Consider the following 24238-nt stretch of genomic DNA (forward strand, 5'->3'; position numbering starts at 1 on the left):
AAATTATTTTTCAAAATAGTTTGAATGTGAATCGATATTTATGGATTAAAAACAGTTGATCGCACCGAAATATGCAAAATTTCGTATACTTTTTAACCGTGGCCACAATATGGGGTGTAATGCTAATAAAAAGAACATGGGCTCCAAAAAAATTCTTAAGAATTAGCAAATGGGCTGTACATTATTAGAAATAATGGCAGATGGGTTGTACGCTGTTTTCCACAGATTTGAGGCTGACTTGTGCACCTACTACAGGTTGACACGTATGCTTTCATAAAAAAGGTTGACGCACATGCAACGCCCTGTCAACTTAGTCAACACACGAGAGCAGTGACTGTTGGATGTCCATCCAACGGCTGTCGTGCTTCTTCAATCTCTGCTCTTCATGCTCCAGCCGCTCAAACAAGCGCCGGCGGGACTGCCTGCTCTCTCCTCCCGCGGCCGGCTATGCTGCCACGCAGGCCTCACGGCCCCACCGTACTCCCATCGCTGGCCTAGCCATCCCTCTACACACCCACACATGCTGTTATTCTCCGGCGACAGCAGACGAACCAGTAAACCCTCGTACTCCTCCGCGTGGGAAACAACTACCGAGTATTCCCTGGCTCCGTGTCGTTCCCTTCCTAGGCCTCACTGTCGTCCACCGCCCTGGTGCTCTCGGCATGGCCTGGTTAACGTGGTCAATGAACGACATCCATCGGAAGTGGACTGTACGTGGAGAGGCTGACAGCTGGGTCCACGGCCGCACGGAAGGAAATGCCTCCTTATTACGCGCAAAATAATGATTCCTCCACCTGACAGCTAGGACCCACAGGAAGGGCCTCTGTATTTCGTGAAAAAAACGTACCCCCCGCTGACAGGTCGGACCCACCAGCTATATCTTCGCACGCAAGGAAGTGCCTCCTTATTACGCCCAAAAAATGAATATGCCCCTGCTAGCTGGGACCCACCATATTGTTGGGCTGACTTGTGGGCCTACTAAGTTGACGGGGACGGAGGGCTTTGTCAACTTAGTCAATACTCCAGTGACCGTATGTTGTCCATCCAACGGCCATAGTGCTTCTTCAACCTCTGGTCTTCTTGCTCCAGCCGCCGAAAGCAGCGTCGGTCGTGCCGCCTGCTCCTGCCTCCCGTGGCCGGTTGTGCTACCGCGGAGGCCTCATTGCCCCCATACTACTCCCACCACTGGCCAGGCCATCCCTCCACTCACCCACACCCCCTCTTATTCTACGGCGACGACAGCCTCAGCCGAACTAGTGAACGCTCGTACTCCTCTCCGTGTGGGCATCCACTGCCGCGTCTTGCCCGGCTCCGCGTGTCCCCTTCCTAGGCCTCGCCGTCGTCCACCGCCGTGGTGCTCTCGGTGCGGCGTGGTCAATGTGGTCAACGACGGACTTCCATCGGAAGAGTACTGTACGTGGAGAGGCTGACAGCCGCAAGGAAGTGCCTCCTTATTACGTGGAAAATAATTTTTCCTCCACCTGACAGCGGGGACCCACCGGACGGGCCACCAGTATTTTGCGAAAAAAATTGTTTCCCCCTGACTGCTGGGACCCACCGGACGGGCCACCGTATTTCGCGAAAAAAACGTTCCCCCCCCCGCTGTCAGCTCGGACCCACCGGAAGTGCCTCCTTATTACGCACAAAAAAATGAATACTCCCTCGGCTAGCTGGGACCCACCTTGGTGGGAGGCTGACTTGTGGGCCTACTAAGTTGACGGGGATGAAGGGCTTTGTCAACTTAGTCAATATGAACGATTCTAGCTCCAGTGACCGTACGATGTCCATCCAACGGCCGTAGTGCTTCTTCAACCTCTGGTCTTCTTGCTCCAGCCACCCAAAGCAGCGCCGGTCGTGCCGCATGCTCCTGCCTCCCATGGCCGGCTGTGCTGCCGCAGAGGCCTCACCGCCCCCTACTATTCCAACCGCTGGCCAGGCCCTGCGGCGACGGCAGCCTCACACCGCAGCCAAACCAGTGAACCCTCGTACTCCTCTCCGCGCGGGCTTCCACTGCCGCGTCTTCCCCGGCTCCGCGTCGTCCCCTTCCTAGGCCTCGCTGTCGTCCACCGCTGTGCTGCTCTCCACGCGGCGTGGTCAACGTGGTCAAGGAACGACTTCCATCGGAAGAGTACTGTACGTGGAGAGGCTGACAGCTGGGTCCATGGCCACAGCCCAGTTTTTTTGTGATTTGCCAAGTAAGTCGCTTTGTCAGGCCTGTTGGGCTGCAAATCTTTCAAGATGAGGAGAGCTTTCATTCGGCTGGCCGAGAAAATGGCCCATCAGTAATGAGAAATGGGCTGTACATTTTTAAAACACATCAAACCGGCAATTAGTTCCAAATATCTTTTTTTTCATTTCATGATTTTAAATTACATTAATTTTTATGCGTGGAGAATTTGTTGGATTTTATATTGATATACATTTATTTTTAAAATCAGTTTGAATGTGAGTCGAAATTTCGGGATTAAAAACAGTTCGGACCGCACCGAAATATGCAAAAATTTGTATAATTTTTTAACCGTGGACACAATATGGGCTGTAATGCTAACAAAAAGAATATGGGCTCCAAAAAAAACCTTAAGAATTAGCAAATGGGTTGTAAATTATTAGAAATAATGGCAGATGGGTTGTATGCCGTTTTCCACAGATTTGAGGCTTTCCTAAAAAAAGGTTGACGCACAAGCACTGACTGTTGGATGTCCATCCAACGGCCGTCGTGCTTCTTCAATCTCTGCTCTTCCTGCTCCAGCCGCTCAAACAAGCGCCGGCGGGACTGCCTGCTCCCTCCTCCCCGCGGTCGGCTATGCTGCCGCGCAGGCCTCACCGCCCCACTGTACTCCCATTGCTGGCCTAGCCATCCCTCTACTCACCCACACCTGCTGTTATTCTCCGGCGACGGCAGACGAACCAGTAAACCCTCGTACAGTCGTACTCCCCTCCGTGTGGGAAACAACTGCCGAGTCTTTCCTGCCTCCGTGTCGTCCCCTTCCTAGGCCTCACCGTCGTCCACCGCCGTGGTGCTCTCGGCGCGGCGTGGTCAATGTGGTCAACGAGCGACTTCCATCGGAAGAGTACTGTGCGTGGAGACGCTGACAGCTGGGTCCACGGCCGCAGCAAGGAAGTGCCTCCTTATTACGCGCAAAATAATTATTCTTCCACCTGACAGCGGGGACCCACGAGACGGGCTACCGTATTTCGCGAAAAAAAGTTTCCTCCCTGACTGCTGGGACCCACCAGCTACACCTTCGCACGCAAGGAAGTGCGTTCGGGCAAAAAAAACAAAATGATTCGCCCCCTGACTGCTGGGACCCACCAGCTACATCTTCGCACGCAAGGAAGTGCCTGACAGTCGGGACCCACCTGTTCGAAGCGTACGTAGCGTTGTCATTCTGGTTGCGAACGTGTATGTACATATATACTAGTGGATATAGAGGCGCGCACGTGTCATAGTAGAGGCGCGCACGTAGCATGTACACGTACGTACAGCGGCCATGGTGCAAGAGAGAAAATACGGCCACGTATGTGTACATACGGGCGGGGTCTCGAACGCCTACTCGCGCATACGTACGGTGATGGCTCGTTGACATGGCTGGGTCGGAACGGAGAAATAGCGTCATCGTCGTGTTCATGGGGAGGCAACGGAATGCGTCGTGTTCATGGGGAGGCAACGGAATGCGTCATGTTCATCGGGAGGCAACGGAACGCGTGGGAGCCAACCGGCTAGGTCGGAACGGAATGCGTGGTCGTGTTCATCGGGAGGGCTTGGATGGAACATGTGATGGAAACGAGGCATGGCGTACCGCAGAACGGAGGAGACGGCCTTGTGTTCGACCGGCCACGTTCGAAATGGGATCCTGTTCATCGGGAGGGGTCTGGCGTACCGCAAACGAAACGGGCCTCCTACGGTCGAAACGGGGGTCCTGTTGATTGGGACGGGTGTGGCGTACCGCAAAATGAATGAAACGGACCTCCTACTATTGAAATGGGGGTCCTGTTGATCGGGAGGGGTGTGGCGTACCGCAAAACGGACGAAACGGACCTCCTACGGTCGAAACGGGGGTCCTGTTCATCGGGAGGGGTGTGGCGTACCGCAAAACGGGACTCCACGGGATACTGTTCATCTCCACCGTCGACCTCCTCCAGCCTCCACAGGCTACCTTCGACGTCCTCCAGCCTCCACGGGCTCCTGTTCATCCAGCCTCCACCGCGCGCTACTCCACCAGCTACTATTCAACCACCCCTCCACGGGCACCCCTCCACCGTCTACTATTCATCCAGCCCTCCACACCACGGGGTCCTGTTCAACCACCCCTCCACAGGCACCCCTCCACCATCTACTGTTCATCCAGCCCTCCACACCACGGGGTCCTGTTCATCCAGAGGCAACGCCACCGCTCACTGTTCATCCAACCCCCCCCCCCCGCAACGCTCACTGTTCATCCTAGAGGCAGCATCGATTGGCTTCAGTTAGCAGCAGTAGCAAAGGAATCGCTCGATCGGGTTCAGTTAACAGCCATCGATCGATTGCTCGGGTTCAGTAACGCGTAGCCTGCAGTGCAATCGCTCGGGTTCAGTTAGAGCCAATGCCTCGCACACACGCGCGTGCGTGTACGAGAGAAACGCGCATCGCTCGGCCCCCGACCTCCCACCGTAACCGGGAACTCCCCAAAATTTTCCTCGCCCTCGCTTCTACCATGGTTTTTTCCGTCATGGACGGCCCAAAGAATGTCATGCAGCTGCGTCTCCGGCCCGCCCAGGACGAAAAGCCCATTTTCTGTCATGATTTTTTTCACAGAAGTAGGAGCGCACCACATCTATGATGATACCGGGTTTTGTCACAATTATCGTCATAGAAGTGTCATATGTATTACAGAAAAAAAATTCGTTCGGCCAAAAATGTCACGGATGTGTCTTTTTTTTGTAGTGCATGCTCGATACTTCTTGTGCTGGCTCTTTTATGATGAAGACTATTGAATTCAAATGGAATTTATTGGATAGAATTAAACGCAACTCTGAAGATTGGGATCTCGACGAAGGTAAGGAGTTAGGTATGACACCTAAGTTCGATTGTGTTAAATCTTTTATGGATACCGATGTTTTCCGTAAATTTAGCACTAAATATGGACTTGACTCTGAGATAGTAGCCTCATTCTGTGAATCTTTTGCTACTTATGTTGATCTCCCCAAGGAGAAGTGGTTTAAATATCATCCTCCCATAGAATTAAAAGTAGTTGCACCTATTAAAATTGAAGAAAAGACTATCACTTATAATGATCCTGCTATTCCCACTTCTTATGTTGAGAAACCACATTTCCCTGTTAGGATAAAGGATCATGCTAAAGCTTCAACTGTGGTTCGTAAAAGCAATATTAGAACTTATACACCTCCTGAGCAAATTAAAGTTGAACCTAATATTGCTATTGTTAAAGATCTCTCGTCTGGTAATATTGATGGGCATGTTATTCATTTCCGTGATGAAACTGCTAGAATTGCCAGACCTTGTGCTAAAGATAAACATAGACCTGGGGTAGGCATGCCTGTTATTTCTGTTAAAATAGGAGATCATTGTTATCATGGCTTATGTGATATGGGTGCTAGTGCTAGTGGCATACCTATTGACTTATACAAAGAAATTAAGCATGATATTGCACCTGCTGAGTTAGAAGATATTGATGTTACAATTGAACTTGTCAATAGAGATACTATTTCACCAATGGGAATTGTTAGAGATGTTGAAGTCTTGTGCGGGAAAACTAAATATCCTGCTGATTTTCTTGTTCTTGGTTCCCCACAAGATAGCTTTTGTCCCATTATATTTGGTAGACCCTTCTTGAACACCGTTAATGCTAAGATAGACTGTGAAAAGGATGTTGTTACTATTGGTTTGGGTGATATGTCTCATGAATTTAATTTCTCTAAATTTCGTAGACAACACCGTGAAGAGGAATTACCTAGTAAGGATGAAATTATTGGTCTTGCTTCTATTGCCGTACCTCCTAGTGATCCTTTAGAACAATATTTGCTAGACCATTAAAATGATATGTTTATGAATGAAAGAAGGGAAATAGATGAAGTGTTCTTTAAACAGGAGCCTATCCTGAAACACAATTTGCCTGTTGAAATCTTACGGGATCCTCCTCCACCCAAGGGTGATCCCGTGTTTGAGCTCAAACCTTTACCTAATACTCTTAAATATGCTTATCTCGATGAGAAAAAGATATATCCTGTTATTATTAGTGCTAACCTTTTCAGAGCATGAAGAAGAAAGGCTATTGAAAACTCTTAAGAAGCACCGTGCTGCTATTGGATATACTCTTGATGATCTTAAGGGCATTAGTCCCACTCTATGTCAACAAAAAAAAATTGGAAGAAGATGCCAAACCAGTTCGTGATCATCAATGAAGGCTGAATCCTAAGATGAAAGAAGTGGTAAGAAAAGATATACTAAACCTCCTTGAGGCAGGTATAATTTATCCCATTGCTGATAGTCAGTGGGTAAGTCCTGTCCATTGTGTCCCCAACAAGGGAGGTATTACCGTCGTTCCTAATGATAAAGATGGATTGATTCCACAAAGAATTATTACAGGTTATAGGATGGTAATTGATTTCCGCAAATTAAATAAAGCTACTCAGAAAGATCATTACCCCTTACCTTTTATCGATCAAATGCTAGAAAGATTATCCAAACATACACATTTTTGCTTTCTAGATGTTTATTCTGGTTTCTCCCAAATACATGTGTCAGCCAACGATCAACCTAAAACTACTTTTACTTGCCCTTTTGGTACTTTTGCTTATAGACGTATGCCTTTTGGTTTATGTAATGCACCTGCTACCTTTCAAAGATGCATGATGGCTATATTCTCTGACTTTTGTGAAAAGATTTGTGAGGTTTTCATGGACGACTTCTCCGTCTATGGATCCTCTTTTGATGATTGCTTGAGCAACCTTGATCGAGTTTTGCAGAGATGTGAAGAAACTAATCTTGTCTTGAATTGGGAAAAGTGCCACTTATTGGTTAATGAAGGTATTGTCTTGGGGCATAAAGTTTCTGAAAGAGGTATTGAGGTTGATAAAGCCAAGGTTGATGCTATTGAAAAGATGCCATGTCCCAAGGACATCAAAGGTATAAGAAGTTTCCTTGATCACGCCGGATTTTATAGGAGGTTCATTAAGGACTTCTCAAAAATTTCTCGGCCTCTGACTAATTTATTACAAAAAGATATACCATTTGTCTTCGATGATGATTATGTAGAAGCATTTTAAATACTTAAGAAAGCATTGATCTCTGCACCTATTGTTCAGCCACCTAATTGGAATTTACCCTTTGAAATTATGTGTGATGCTAGTGATTATGCTGTAGGTGCTGTTCTAGGGCAAAGAGTTGATAAGAAATTAAATGTTATTCAATATGCTAGTAAAACTCTAGACAATGCTCAAAGAAATTATGCTACTACTGAAAAAGAATTCTTAGCAGTTGTATTTGCTTGTAATAAGTTCAGACCTTATATTGTTGATTCTAAAGTAACTATTCACACAGATCATGCTGCTATTAAATATCTTATGGAAAAGAAAGATGCTAAACCTGGACTTATTAGATGGGTTCTCCTACTACAAGAATTTGATTTGCATATTGTTGATAGAAAGGGAGCTGAAAACCCCGTTGCAGACAACTTGTCTAGGTTAGAAAATGTGCTTGATGACCCACTACCTATTGATGATAGCTTTCCTGATGAGCAATTAAATGTTATAAATGCCTCTCGTAGTACTCCGTGGTATGCTGATTATGCTAATTATATCGTGGCTAAATTTATACCACCTAGTTTCACACACCAGCAAAAGAAAAAGTTTTTCTATGATTTGAGACATTACTTTTGGGATGACCAACATCTTTATAAAGAAGGAGTAGATGGTGTTATTAGACGTTGTGTACCTGACCATGAACAGGAACAGATCCTACGCAAGTGTCACTCCGAGGCTTATGTAGGACACCGAGCTGGAGATAGAACTGCACATAAGGTATTGCAATCTGGATTTTATTGGCCTACTCTCTTCAAGGATGCCCGTAAGTTTGTCTTATCTTGTGATGAATGCCAAAGAATTGGTAACATTAGTAGACGTCAAGAAATGCCTATGAATTATTCACTTGTTATTGAACCATTTGATGTTTGGGGCTTTGATTATATGGGACCTTTTCCTGCCTCTAATGGTTATACACATATTTTAGTTGCTGTTGATTACGTTACTAAGTGGGTAGAAGCTATTCCAACTAGTAGTGCTGATCATAACACTTCTATTAAAATGCTTAAAGAAGTTATTTTTCCGAGGTTTGGAGTCCCTGGATATTTAATGACTGATGGGGGTTCACATTTTATTCATGGTGTTTTTCGTAAAATGCTTGCTAAGTATGATGTTAACCATAGAATTGCATCTCCTTATCACCCGCAGTCTAGTGGTCAAGTAGAATTGAGTAATAGAGAGCTCAAATTAATTTTTCAAAAGACTGTTAATAGATCTAGGAAGAATTGGTCCAAGAAACTTGATGATGCATTATGGGCCTACAGAACTGCACATAAAAATCCTATGGGTATGTCTCCGTATAAAATGGTTTATGGAAAAGCATGTCACTTACCTCTCGAACTAGAACATAAGGCTTATTGGGCTATTAAAGAGCTCAACTATGATTTCAAACTTGCCAGTGAGAAAAGGTTATTTGACATTAGCTCACTTGATGAATGGAGAACCCAAGCTTATGAAAATGCCAAATTGTTTAAAGAAAAAGTTAAAAGATGGCATGACAAAAGGATACAAATGCGTGAGTTTAACGTAGGTGATTATGTATTGCTATACAACTCTCATTTAAGATTTTTTGCAGGAAAACTTCTCTCTAAATGGGAAAGCCCTTACGTTATCGAGGAGGTCTATCGTTCCGGTGCCATAAAAATCACCAACTCCGAAGGCACAAATCCGAAGGTGGTGAACGGTCAAAGAATCAAACATTATATCTCAGGTAATCCCATAAATGTTGAAACCAATGTTATTGAAACCGTAACCCCGGAGGAATACATAAGGGACACTTTCCGGAATGTTTCAGACTCCGAAAAGGAATAGGTATGTGGTACGGTAAGTAAACCGACTCCAAAACAGTTTTTATGGCAATATTTCTCTGTTTTGGAATATTTAGAAAAATAGAAAAATAAGAAGCAGTCCGGGAAGGACACGAGGGTGGAGGGCGCGCCCTACCCCCCTGGGCGTGCCCCCTGCCTCATGGGCACCTTGTGTGCTCTCCGGACTCCGTTTTCTTGCACGATACGTATTTTGGTCGGTAAAAATTCATTACATAACCTCCCAAAGGTTTTGCCTCCTGTATCACGCAAATATTCTCTGTTCTTGTTTCGAGCTGTTACTGCTGCAGATTAGAGCAAGATGTCTTCTCAAGAATCAGTTGGGGAGAGCCGGGTGTCTCATCCGGCATCGGAACCAAGGACAAACAGCGACGCTGACCACTTTGGGCCAGCAGCGGAGGAAGAGATGGAGGCTGATTTAATGAGGATAGATGCCATGGAGGATCAAGAAGTCACTTCTCGCTTCCGAGCTGGGTTCACAATGGGAGAACTACAGAGCTCAGCCATTCGAAACTCGGTTATCCCTTCCAATGTTAGATTTCTTTCTTATGAAAATATGAAGAAGAGTGTCACTCGTTCTCCTGGAGCTATGCAACACCCTTGGGTGCAAGGAGCTTTAGCCGTTACATGAAAGCTTCGTAACGAAGTAATGGAGCTCAAGCAGCAAGTCAATAAGCTTGAGGAGGAGAATCGTATCTTGAGGGGCATCATCGCCAAGAATATCGCACCATCACCTCTGAAGAAGGAGACATAATCACATGGGTATGGGCACTCCCCTTGGCAACTGCCAAGCTTGGGGGAGGTTCCCCGGTATCGTATAACCATCCCACTCCTATCTTTACCGCTTTCTTAGTTCGATCATATTAGTAGTATCTTGATCTAGTAGAATAAAGTTTTGGTATGATCTAGTTTTGAGTTTTGCTTTATGATCCCTCTATGTAATCGAGTCCGTGAGCTATATAATAAAGATTAATGTTGAGTCAAGGCCTTGATTATCTTGCTATGATCTTGAGTGAATAAAAAAAGAAGAGAAAAGGAATAAAAAGAAACAAAGAGATCATATTGATCTTATTGAGAGTAATGACTTCACATAGAAAGAGTATGATGATTAAAAATTGTCGAGAGTTGACAAGCATAGCTTTGGTCATCGTTGCAATTAATAGGAAGTAATAAAGAAAGAGAAGTTTCACATATAAATATACTATCTTGGACATCTTTTATGATTGGGAGCACTCATTAAAATATGACATGCTAGAGAGTTGATGTTGGACAAGGAAGACAACGTAATGAGTTATGTTTTCTTATATCTGAGATAAAGTATATTGTCATGGATCATCCAACATGTTGAGCTTGGCTTTCTCCCTCATGCTAGCCAAATTCTTTGCACCAAGTAGAGATACTACTTGTGATTCCAAAAATCCTTAAACCAGTTTTGCCATGAGAGTCCACCATATCTACCTATGGATTGAGTAAGATCCTTCAAGTAAGTTGTCATCGATGCAAGCAATAAAAATTGCTCTCTAAATATGTATGATTGATTGGTGTGAAGGAAATAAGCTTTATACGATCTTGTGATGTGGAAGAAATAAAAGCGACGGACTGCATAATAAAGGTTCATATCACAAGTGGCAATACAAAGTGACGTTCTTTCGCATTAAGATTTTGTGCATCCAACCCTGAAAGCGCATGGCAACCTCTGCTTCCCTCTGCGAAGGGCCTATCTTTTATTATTATCTTCTTCCTTATGCAAGAGTCATGGTGATCTTCACCTTTCCTTTTTACATTTTATCCTTTGGCAAGCACAGGGTGCTGGAAAGATCCTGATAGATATATCTAATTGGATGTAAGTCAGCATGAGTTATTATTGTTGACATTACCCTTGAGGTAAAAGGTTGGGAGGCGAAACTATAAGCCCCTATCTTTCTCTGTGTCCGATTAAAACTCTGTAACCACAAGTATTGCGTGAGTGTTAGCAATTATGAAAGACTAAATGATAGTTGAGTATGTGGACTTGCTAGAAAGCTCTGACATAGACTCTTTCTGATGTTATGATAAATTGCAATTGCTTCAATGACTGAGATTATAGTTTGTTAGTTCTCAATAAAGTTTCTGATTCATACTTGGCATTGTGAATAGGTTATTACTTGAGCATAAGAAATCATATGACAATATCCATATATGTTGCTGTTATGAGAATAATCAGGATGCCCTCATGTCCGTATTTTATTTTATCGACACCTCTACTTCTAAACATGTGGACATATTTATCGTTATCGGCTTTTGCTTGAGGACAAGCGGGGTCTAAGCTTGGGGGAGTTGATACGTCCATTCTGCATCATGATTTTCTATCGATATTTATTGCATTATGGGCTGTTATTACACATTATGTCACAATACTTATGCCTATTCTCTCTTATTTTACAAGGTTTACATAAGGAGGGAGAATGCCGGTAGCTGGAATTCTGGGCTGGAAAAGGAGCAAATATTAGAGACCTATTCTGCACAACTCCAAAAGTCCTGAAACTCCACGAAAGTCATTTTTGGAAATAATAAAAAAATACTGAATGGAAGAAATACGTCAGGGGGGCCACCACCTGCCCACGAGGGTGGGGGCGCGCCCTACCCCCCAGGGCGCTCCCCCTGCCTCGTGGGCCCCCTGTTGGCTCTCCGGTGGCCATCTTTTGCTATATGAAGTCTTTCGTCGGGAAAAAATCATAAGCAACCTTTCGGGACGAGACTCCACCGCCACGAGGCGGAACCAATCTAGGGCTCCGGCAGAGCTGTTCTGCCGGGGACACTTCCCTCCAGGAGGGGGAAATCATCGCCATCGTCATCACCAACGCTCCTCTCATCGGGAGAGGGCAATCTCCATCAACATCTTCACCAGCACCATCTCCTCTCAAAACCCTAGTTCATCTCTTGTATCCAATTCTTGTCTCCAAGTCCGGGATTGGTACTAGTAGGTTGCTAGTAGTGTTGATTACTCCTTGTAGTTGATGCTAGTTGGTTTATTTGGTGGAAGATCATATGTTCAGATCCTATATGCATATTAATACCCCTCTGATCATGAACATGAATATGCTTTGTGAGTAGTTACGTTTGTTCCTGAGGACATGGGAGAAGTCTTGCTATTAGTAGTCATGTGAATTTGGTATTCGTTCGATATTTTGATGAGATGTATGTTGTCTATCCTCTAGTGGTGTTATGTGAACGTCCACTACATAACACTTCACCATTATTCGGGCCTAGAGGAAGGCATTGGGAAGTAATAAGTAGATGATGGGTTGCTAGAGTGACAGAATCTTAAACCCTAGTTTATGCATTGCTTCATAAGGGGCTGATTTGGATCCATATGTTTCATGCTATGGTTAGGTTTACCTTAATACTTTTGTTGTAGTTGCGGATGCTTGCAATAGGGGTTAATCATAAGTGGGATGCTTGTTCAAGTAAGAACAACACCCAAGCAGCGGTCCACCCACATAGCAAATTATCAAAGTACCGAACGTGAATCATATGAACGTGATGAAAACTAGCTTGACGATAATTCCCATGTGTCCTCGGGAGAGCTTTTCTCTACATAAGAGTTTCTCCAGGCTTATCCTTTGCCACAAAAAGTATCGGGCCACCTTGCTGCACTTTATTTACTTTTGTTACTTGTTGCTCGTTACAAATTATCCTATCACAAAACTATCTGTTACCACTTATTTCAGTACTTGCAGAGAATACCTTGCTGAAACGGCCTATCATTTCCTTCTGCTCCTCGTTGGGTTCGACACTCTTACTTATCGAAAGGACTGCGATAGATCCCCTACACTTGTGGGTCATCAGGAAGACCTTTATTCGGTCCGTTGTCATGCCTCTGGTCGGTGCCTCCAACGAGGGAAGGTTATGGGCGTGCGGTACACTGGCCCGGTATGCAGACATAGCCTTGTGTGCCCGTTGTTGAGATTTTGCTACCGTGTCCCCGTGTGGGACAGTTTATATTTTGGCCACGACGGTGGTCGTTGTGCCTTTGGTAGACACGGGGCCACCCAGGCCTAGCCTAGTGGGGAGTGAGTCGGAGTGGCCGGGAGAGTGTCATGGCAATGGAGGGGTTTCGTCGGAATGTCGTTGGTCCACCCGAATGGGAGTGCGAGGCCATGGGATCAGTGGAGTGGGTACAGTGCACTACCGCTGCAGAGGGTATTAATCTATCGATAGCCGAGTCCACGGTTACGGACACGCTCGAAAGTAGGTCACACCATGGGTCAACATTTAATAAATCTTGCACACTAAGTCATGAACTTTGCATTGTTGATGATGGCGGAAAGGTCATCTTGTTGTTTTGGACCAAGTGTTGGTCATGGTTGTGATCGCCGGAAGGATCACCGTTGAGACCAAATATTGGTCGTGGTTGTGATCGCCGGAAAGATCACGAGATATCCCCGGTTAAGACCTTGAGGGTGGTACGATTGTGATCCAAGAGCGATCACCGTTGGTAAGCCAGCCCGACAGATTTTTCTCTCAGGAGTATGATCACAGCATGTTGGCTATCTTGTTGCATTATTAATAATGGGTTAATTATCATGATATTGTTTGTCATTATGTTTATGTTTGTTGTGAGCTTGCAAGTACATTCAATGTACTGACCTGGCGTGTTATGCCATATTTCAGGAAAGTCTCGTTGGACAGGAATGTCGTCCGAGTCTAGATCGTATCCACATCGGTGTTCCTGTGCTATGGAGTTCCTCTACAACGTTGTTCCGCTGCCGCGTAGTTGTTATGATCGAGGCCCCTTCATGTTCACTAAATAATGTACATATTGTTCAGCCGCACCGTGTGTGCCGCTTGGCCTCGCTACCTGTTGTAATATAAACTTTGATCCGCTAGCATCAATAAAGCGGTCATTTTCTATACCAAGATGTTGTGTGTTGCCAGAAGACATGGTCTCTACGCTGGCAATGCATGGTAAACCGGTTGCTCTGAGCCGGGGTGCCACAACAACCCGCACTACTACTATTTTATGTCCATGGGAGATATTTACTAATAGAGAGGGGTTTTTCCATGTGCTACCACTAATATTTAATAGTAGCAAGCGGTCAATATAGCGCGCTACTAGTAATTAGTAGTAGTGTGGGTCAATATAGCGCGCTACTAGTAAGCGTCTACGTATAAGCTATTTCCTAGTAGTGTTGGGGGACGCATTATTTCAAAAAAAAATCCTACGATCACGCAAGATCTATTTAGGAGATGCATAGCAATGAGAGGGGAGAGTGTGTCCACGTACCCTCGTAGACCGAAAGCGGAAGCGTTTAGTAACACGGTTGATGTAGTCGAACGTCTTCATCCCACCGATCCAAGCACCGAACGTACGGCACCTCCGTGTTCAGCACACGTTCAGCACGATGACGTCCCTCGAGCTCTTGATCCAGTTGAGGACGAGGGAGAGTTCCGTCAGCACGGCGGCGTGGCGGTGATGATGATGATGTTACCGGTGCAGGGCTTCGCCTAAGCACTACGACGATATGACTGAGGTGTGTAACTGTGGAGGGGGGCACCGCACACGGCTAAGACAAATCTTGGAGTGCCTTTGGGGTGCCCCCTGCCCACGTATATAAAGGAGGGAGGGAGAGAGGCCGGCCCTCCTAGGGGCGCGCCAAGTGTAGGGAATCCTACTAGGACTCCCAAGTCCTAGTAGGATTCCCTTTCCTTTTCGGAGTGGGAAAGAAGGAGGGAGGGAGAGGGAGAAGGAAAGGGGGCGCACCCACCCCTTGTCCAATTCGGTTTGGGCAGGGGGAGGCGCGCGCCACCTCATGGCCCTTCTTCCCTCTCTCCACTAAAGCCCAATAAGGCCCATTAACTTCCCCCAGCGAATTCCCGTAACTCTCCGGTACTCCGGAAAATACCCGAATCACTCGGAACTATTCCGATGTCCGAATATAGCCTTCCAATATATGAATCTTTACCTCTCAACCATTTCGAGACTCCTTGTCATGTCCGTGATCTCATCCGGGACTCTAAACAAACTTCGGTCATCAAATCACATAACTCATAATACAAATCGTCGTCGAACGTTAAGTGTGTGCACCCTACGGGTTCGAGAACTACGTAGACATGATCGAGACACATCTCCAGTCAATAACCAATAGCGGAACCTGGATGCTCATATTGGCTCCTACATATTCTACGAAGAACTTTATCGGTCAAACCGCATAACAACATACGTTATTCCCTTTGTCATCGGTATGTTACTTGCCCGAGATTTGATCGTCGGTATCATCATACCTAGATCAATCTCGTTACCGGCAAGTCTCTTTACTCGTTCCGTAATGCATCATCCCGCAACTAACTCATTAGTCACATTGCTTGCAAGGCTTATACTGATGTGCATTACCAAGAGGGCCCAGAGATACTTCTCCGATACACAGAGTGACAAATCCTAGTCTCGATCTATGCCAACCCAACAAACACCTTCGATATTCGGGAGTTTCATAATCTCATAGTCAGAGGAGTATGTATAAGTCATGAAGAAAGCAAGAGCAATAAAACTTAACGATCATTATGCTAAGCTAACGGATGGGTCTTGACCATCACATCATTCTCTAATCATGTGATCCCGTTCATCAAATGACAACACATGTCTATGGTCAGGAAACTTAACCATCTTTGATTAACGAGCTAGTCAAGTAGAGGCATACTAGGCACACTCTGTTTGTCTATGTATTCACACATGTACCAAGTTTCCGGTTAATACAATTCTATCATGGATAATAAACATTTATCATGATATAAGGAAATATAAATAACAACTTTATTATTGCCTCTAGGGCATATTTCCTTCAGTCTCCCACTAGCACTAGAGTCAATAATCTACTTCACACCGCCATGTGATTTAACACCAATAGTTCACATGTTTATGTGATTAACACCCATAGTTCACATCGCCATGTGACCAACACTCAAAGGGTTTACTAGAGTCAATAATCTAGTTCACATCGCAATGTGATTAACACCCAAGAGTAATAAGGTGTGATCATGTTTTACTGGTGAGAGAAGTTTTTAGTCTACGGGTCTGACACATTCAGATCCGTATGTATTTTGAAAATTTCTATGTCTACAATGCTCTGCACGGAGCTACTCTAGCTAATTGCTCCCACTTTCAATATGTATCTAGATTGATACACAGAGTCATCCAGATCGGTGTCAAAGCTTGCATTAACGTAACTCTTTACGATGAACTCTTTTATCACCTCCATAACCGAGAAATATTTCCTTAGTCCTCTATGGATAATTTTGACCGCTGTCCAGTGATCTACTCCTAGATCACTATTGTACTCCCTCCAAAAATCATGCTAAGGTATACAATAGGTCTGGTACACAGCATAGCATACTTTATAGAACCTATGACTAAGCATAGGGAATGACTTCTCATTCACTTTCCATTTCTGTGTCGTGGTCGGGTTTTGAGTCTTTACTCAACTTCACACCTTGTAATACAGGCAAGAACTCCTTTGACTGCTCCATTTTGAACTACTTCAAAATCTTGTCAAGGTATGTACTCATTGAAAAAAATATCAAGCGTCTTGATCTATCTCTATAGATCTTGATGCTTGCTACCTCTTGAGCACTGCGTTGGTTTTCCCTTGAAGAGGAAAGGGTGATGCAGCAAAGTAGCATAAGTATTTCCCTCAGTTTTTGAGAACCAAGGTATCAATCCAGTAGGAGGCCACGCACGAGTCCCTCGCACCTACACAAACAAATAAATCCTCGCGACCAACGCGATAAGGGGTTGTCAATCCATACACGGTCACTTACGAGAGTGAGATCTGATAGATATGATAAGATAATATTTTTGGTATTTTTATGATAAAGATGCAAAGTAAAGAAAACAAAATAAAAACGGCGCCAGAAATAGTTTGTTGTCGGGAGATTAATATGATCGAAAATAGACCCGGGGGCCATAGGTTTCACTAGTGGCTTCTCTCAAGAGCATAAGTATTTACGGTGGGTGAACAACTTACTGTTGAGCAATTGACAGAATTGAGCATAGTTATGAGAATATCTAGGTATGATCATGTATATAGGCATCACGTCCGAGACAAGTAGACCGACTCCTGCCTGCATGTACTACTATTACTGCACACATCGACCGCTATCCAGCATGCATCTAGAGTATTAAGTTCATAAGAACATAGTAACGCTTTAAGCAAGATGACATGATGTAGAGGGATAAACTCATGCAATATGATATAAACCCCATCTTTTTATCCTCGATGGCAACAATACAATACGTGCCTTGCTGCCCCTACTGTCACTGGGAAAGGACACCGCAGGATTGAACCCAAAGCTAAGCACTTCTCCCATTGCAAGAAAGATCAATCTAGTAGGCCAAACCAAACTGATAATTCGAAGAGACTTGCAAAGATAACCAATCATACATAAAAGAATTCAGAAGATTAAAATATTGTTCATAGATAGACTTGATCATCAACCCACGATTCATCGGTTTCAACAAACACACCGCAAAAGAAGATTACATCGAATAGATCTCCACAAGAGAGGGGGAGAACATTGTATTGAGATCCAAAAAGAGAGAAGAAGCCATCTAGCTAATAACTATGGACCCGAAGGTCTGAGGTAAACTACTCACACATCATCGGAGAGGCTATGTTGTTGATGTAGAAGCCCTCCGTGATCGATGCCCCCTCCGGTGGAGCTCCGGAACAGGCCCCAAGATGGCATCTCACGGGTACATAAGGTTGCGGCAGTGGAATTAGGTTTTTGGCTCCGTATCTGGTAGTTTGGGGGTACGTAGGTATATATAGGAGGAAGGAGTACGTCGGTGGAGCAACAGGGGGCCCACGAGTGTGGAGGGCACACCCAGGGGGGTAGGCGCACCCCCCTACCTCGTGGCTTCCTGGTAGCTTTCTTGACGTAGGGTCCAAGTCCTCTGGATGACGTTCGTTCCGAAAATCACGTTCCCGAAGGTTTCATTCCATTTGGACTCCATTTGATATTATTTTCCTGCGAAACTCTGAAATAGGCAAAAAACAGCAATTCTGGGTTGGGCCTCCGGCTAATAGGTTAGTCCCAAAAATAATATAAAAGTGTATAATAAAGCCCAATAATGTCCAAACCAGAATATAATATAGCATGGAACAATCAAAAATTATAGATACGTTGGAGACGTATCAATGCTCAATATGTAAGCAGCTTCACCGAGGTCTTTTTTTGAAAAACTCCATTCAAACACTCCTTTATGCTTTCCAAAAACTTCTTCATCATTTCCTGTCAACAATATGTCATTCGCATATACTTATCAGAAAGGCTGTAGTGCTCCCACTCACTTTGTTGTAAATACAGGCTTCTCCAAAAGTCTCTATAAAACCATGTGCTTTGATCACAGTATCAAAGCGTACATTCCAATCCGAGATGCTTGCACCAGTCCATAAATGGGTCACTGGAGCTTACACACTTTGTTAGCACCTTTCGGATTGACAAAACCTTCTCGTTGCATCATATACAACTCCTCTTTAAGAAATTCATTAAGGAATACCGTTTTGACATCCATTTGCCAAATTTTATAAAATGCGGCAATTGCTAACATGATTTAGACAGACTTTAAGCATAGATACGAGTGAGAAATTCTGATCGTAGTCAACACCTTGAACTTGTCGAAAACCTTTTGCGACAATTCGAGCTTTATAGATAGTAACACTACTATCAGCGCCCGTCTTCCTCTTGAAGATCCATTTAATCTCAATGGCTCACCGATCATCGGGCAAGTCAATCAAAGTCCATACTTTGTCCTCATACATGGATCCCATCTCAGATTTCATGGCCTCAAGCCATTTCGCGGAATCTGGGCTCATCATCGCTTCCTCATAGTTCGTATGTTCGTCATGGTCTAGTAACATGACTTCCAGAACAGGATTACTGTACCACTCTGGTGCGGACCGTACTCTGGTTGACCTACGAGGTTCGGTAGTAACTTGATCTGAAGTTTCATGATCATCATCATTAACTTCCTCACTAATTGGTGTAGGCATCACTGGAACTGATTTCTGTGATGAACCATTTTCCAATTCGAGAGAAGGTACAACTACCTCATCAAGTTCTAGTTTCCTCCCACTCACTTCTTTTGAGAGAAACTCCTCTAGAAAGGATCCATTCTTAGCAACAAATATCTTGCCTTTGGATCTGTGATAGAAGGTGTACCCAACAGTTTCCTTTGGGTATCCTATGAAGATGCATTTCTCCGATTTGGGTTCGAGCTTATCAGATCGAACCTTTTTCACATAAGCATCATGTTACCTCTTGAGCATGCGTTGGTTTTCCCTTGAAGAGGAAAGGGTTATGTAGCAAAGTAGCGTAAGTATTTCCCTCAATTTTTGAGAACCAAGGTATCAATCCAGTAGGAGACTACACGCAAATCGCCTAGTACCTGCACAAACAATCAAGAACCTTGCAACCAACGCGATAAGGGGGTTGTCAATCCCTTCACGGCCACTTGCAAAAGAGTGATCTTATAAAGATAATAAGATAAATATTTTTGGTATTTTTGTTGTATAGATTGGAAAAGTAAAGATTGCAAAATAAATAGTAAACTAGAATTACAGATTGGAAACTTATATGATGTAAAGTGGACCCGGGGGCCATAGATTTCACTAGTGGCTTCTCTCATGATAGCATATATTACGGTGGGTGAACAAATTACTGTTGAGCAATTGATAGAAAAGTGCATAGTTATGAGAATATCTAGGCATGATCATGAACATAGGCATCACGTCCATGACAAATAGATCGAAACGATTCTGCATCTACTACTATTACTCCACACATCGACCGCTATCCAGCATGCATCTAGGGTATTAAGTTCATAAGAACAGAGTAACGCATTAAGCAAGATGAAATGATGTAGAGGGATAAACTCAAGCAATATGATATAAACCCCATCTTTTTATCCTCGATGGAAACAATACAATACGTGTCGTTTCCCTTTCTGTCTCTGGGATCGAGCACCGCAAGATTGAACCCAAAGCTAAGCACCTCTCCTTTGCAAGAAAGATCAATCTAGTAGGCCAAACTACACTGATAATTCGAAGAGACTTGCAAAGATATTAAATCATGCATATAAGAATTCAGAGAAGAGCCAAATACTTTTCATAGATAATCTTGATCATAAACCCACAATTCATCGGATCTCGACAAACACACCGCAAAATGAATTACATCGAATAGATCTCCAAGAAGATCGAGGAGAACTTTGTATTGAGATCCAAAGAGAGAGAAGAAGCCATCTATCTAATAACTATGGACCCAAAGGTCTGTGGTAAACAACTCACACATCATCGGAGAGGCTATGGTGTTGATGTAGAAGCCCTCCGTGATCGAATCCCCCTTCGGCAGATCGCCGGAAAAGGCCCCAAGATGGGATCTCACGGGTACAGAAGGTTCCGGCGGCGGAAAAGTGGTTTCGTGGCTCCCCTCGATGGTTTCAGGGTATAAGAGTATATATAGGCGAAAGAAGTAGGTCGGTGGAGCTACGAGGGGCCCACGAGGGTGGGGCACACTGATGTCTACTACGCAACCTTCTTCTTGTAGACGTTGTTGGGCCTCCAAGTGCAGAGGTTTGTAGGACAATAGCAAATTTCCCTCAAGTGGATGACCTAAGGTTTATCAATCCGTGGGAGGCGTAGGATGAAGATGGTCTCTCTCAAACAACCCTGCAACCAAATAACAAACAGTCTCTTGTGTCCCCAACACACCCAATACAATGGTAAATTGTATAGGTGCACTAGTTCGGCAAAGAGATAGTGATACAAGTGCAATATGGATGGTAGATATAGGTTCTTGTAATCTGAGAATATAAAAACAGCAAGGTAACAAGTGGTAAAAGTGAGCGTAAACGGTATTGCAATGCTAGGAAACAAGGCCTAGGGTTCATACTTTCACTAGTGCAAGTTCTCTCAACAATAATAACATAATTGGATCATATAACTATCCCTCAACATGCAACAAAGAGTCACTCCAAAGTCACTAATAGTGGAGAACAAACGAAGAGAATATGGTAGGGTACGAAACCACCTCAAAGTTATTCTTTCCAATCAATCCGTGGGGCTATTCCTATAAGTTTCACAAACAGCCCTAGAGTTCGTACTAGAATAACACCTTAAGACACAAATCAACCAAAACCCTAATGTCACCTAGATACTCCAATGTGACCTCAAGTATCCGTGGGTATGATTATACGATATGCATCACACAATCTCAGATTCATCTATTCAACCAACACATAGAACCTCAAAGAGTGCCCCAAAGTTTATACCGGAGAATCAAGACGAAAACGTGTGCTAACCCCTATGCATAGGTTCATGGGAGGAACCCGCAAGTTGATCACCAAAACATACATCAAGTGAATCACGTGATATCCCATTGTCACCACAGATACGCACGGCAAGACATACATCAAGTGTTCTCAAATCATTAAAGACTCAATCCGATAAGATAACTTCAAAGGGAAAACTCAATTCATTACAAGAGAGTAGAGGGGGAGAAGCAACATAAGATCCAACTATAATAGCAAAGCTCGCGATACATCAAGATCGAAACACCTCAAGAACACGAGAGAGAGAGAGAGAGAGAGAGAGAGAGAGAGAGAGAGAGATCAAACACATAGCTACTGGTACATACCCTCAGCCCCGAGGGTGAACTACTCCCTCCTCGTCATGGAGAGCGCCGAGATGATGAAGATGGCCACCGGTGAGGGTTACCCCCCTCCGGCAGGGTGCCAGAACAGGGTCCCGATTGGTTTTTGGTGGCTACAGAGGCTTGCGGCGGCGGAACTCCCGATCTATTCTGTTCCCTGAAGGTTTTAGGGTATATGGATATATATAGGATGAAGAAATACGTCAGGGCAGCCATGAGGGGCCCACGAGGGTGGAGGGCGCGCCCCCCTGCCTCGTGCCACCCTCGTTGCTTTCCTGACGTGCACTCCAAGTCTCCCGGGTTTGCTTTCTTTCCAAAAATAACTTCTCCAGAAGGTTCATTCCGTTTTGACTCCGTTTTATATTCCTTTTCTTCGAAACACTGAAACAAGGGGAAAAAACAGGAACTGGCACTGGGCTCTGGGTCAATAGGTTAGTCCCAAAAATAATACAAAAGTGCATAGTAAAGCCCATAAACATCCAAAACAGATAATATAATAGCATGAATACTTCACAAATTATAGATACGTTGGAGACGTATCAGCATCCCCAAGCTTAATTCATGCTCGTCCTCGAGTAGGTAAATGATAAAAGAAATAATTTATGAAGTGTGAATGCTAGCAGGTGCATAAGTTTGATCAATGTTAATTGCAATCACCTTTTCTAGCATCATTATATGTCATAACAGTAGCTCATATCATAAAACTTTGCATGATCAAGTAACAAACTATTCACATGTTAAAGTATAGATCATAAACCTTCTTGAAAACTAACAAACTATGTTCTCAGTCATCAAATAATTGCAATTCATCTTATTTTCAGGAAGAGTCTATGTCAGAGCTTTGATTTAGCAAACTCCACATACTCAACTATCATTTAGTCTTCCATGATTGCTACCACTCAAAGCATATTTTTAGAACAAATAGTATTCATCGAACACAGAGAAAGATAGGGGCTTAATGTTTTGCCTCCCAACCTTTTACCTCAAGGGTAATGTCAACAATAATAATTCATGATCAAATATATTTGAATGGCCATATATGCTTAGATCTTTCCATCACATGATGCTTGCCAACTAAAGAGTAGGTTGGAATGAGAAGGAATACTACTGACTCTTGCATAAAAGTAAAAGATAGGCCCTTCGCAGAGGGAAGCAGGGATTTGCAGAGGTGCCAGAGCTCGAAGCAAAAACAGAGATGAAAATAATTTTGAGAGGTATGCTTTCATTGTCAACATAACGACCAAGAGTTCCCACTATCTTCCATAATACATACATTATAGGCGGTTCCCAAACAGAAAGGTAAAGATTTTTACTCCCCCTCCACCAACAATCATCAATCCATGGCTTGCCCGAAACAACGGGTGCCTCCAACTAACATCAAACCTGGGGGAGTTTTGTTTGCAATTATTTTTTATTTGATTTTGATCTTTTGATCATGGGACTGGGCATCCCAGTTACCAGCCATTTTCTCGTGAATGATGAGCGGAGTCCACTCATCGTGAGAATAACCCACCTAGCATGGAAGATACTGCAAACCCGTAGTCGCTACATGAGCGATTCGGGCATACAAAACAGATTATTATTTGAAGGTTTAGAGTTTGGCACATGCAAATTTACTTGGAACGGCAGGTAAATACCGCATATAGGTAGATATGGTGGACACTCATGGAAGAAACTTGGTTCAAGGAGTTTGGATGCACAAGCAGTATTCCCGCTTAGTACAGATATTTTGGCTAGCAAAGGATTCTAAATAGCAAGCATCACATGTTAGAGGATCCATAACAATATAACTTCTATACAAATATACCCAAGCATAACTCATTATGTTGTCTTCCTTGTCCAACTTGAACTAATTTGCTCAGGTTTGAAAATAATTAATGGGGCTCACAATCATAGAAGATGTCCAAGATAGTATATTCATATGTGAAACCTCTCTTCCTTCAATATTCTTTCATGAATTGTTCAAGTGACCAATACAATGTTTGCTAACCTTCAATAAATTTACCACCTCTACTTCTTATACGTGAAGGCATTACTCCCCATGGGAAAGGCATATGAAACATATATAATTTCAGATTTATGACATTCAAATCATTCAACCATTTACTCATAGGATATAGGTGAAGCACACGAGTAAATGACAAACTACTCCAAAAAGATATAAGTGAAGATTAATGAGTAGTTAAATAATTATGTAGCTATGTGAAGACTACCTATCATTTAAGAATTTCAGATCTTGGTATTTTATTCAAACAGAAAGCAAAGCGAAAGAAAATAAAATGACGCTCCAAGCAAAACACATATCATGTGGTGAATAAAAATATAGCTCCAAGTAAAGTTACCGATGAACGAAGACTAAAGAGGGGATGCTTTTCGGGGCATCCCCAAGCTTAGGCTCTTGGTTATCCTTGAATATTACCTTGGGG

Source organism: Triticum aestivum, chromosome 7D (genome assembly GCF_018294505.1).
Source record: "Triticum aestivum cultivar Chinese Spring chromosome 7D, IWGSC CS RefSeq v2.1, whole genome shotgun sequence".
Lineage (NCBI taxonomy): Eukaryota > Viridiplantae > Streptophyta > Magnoliopsida > Poales > Poaceae > Triticum > Triticum aestivum.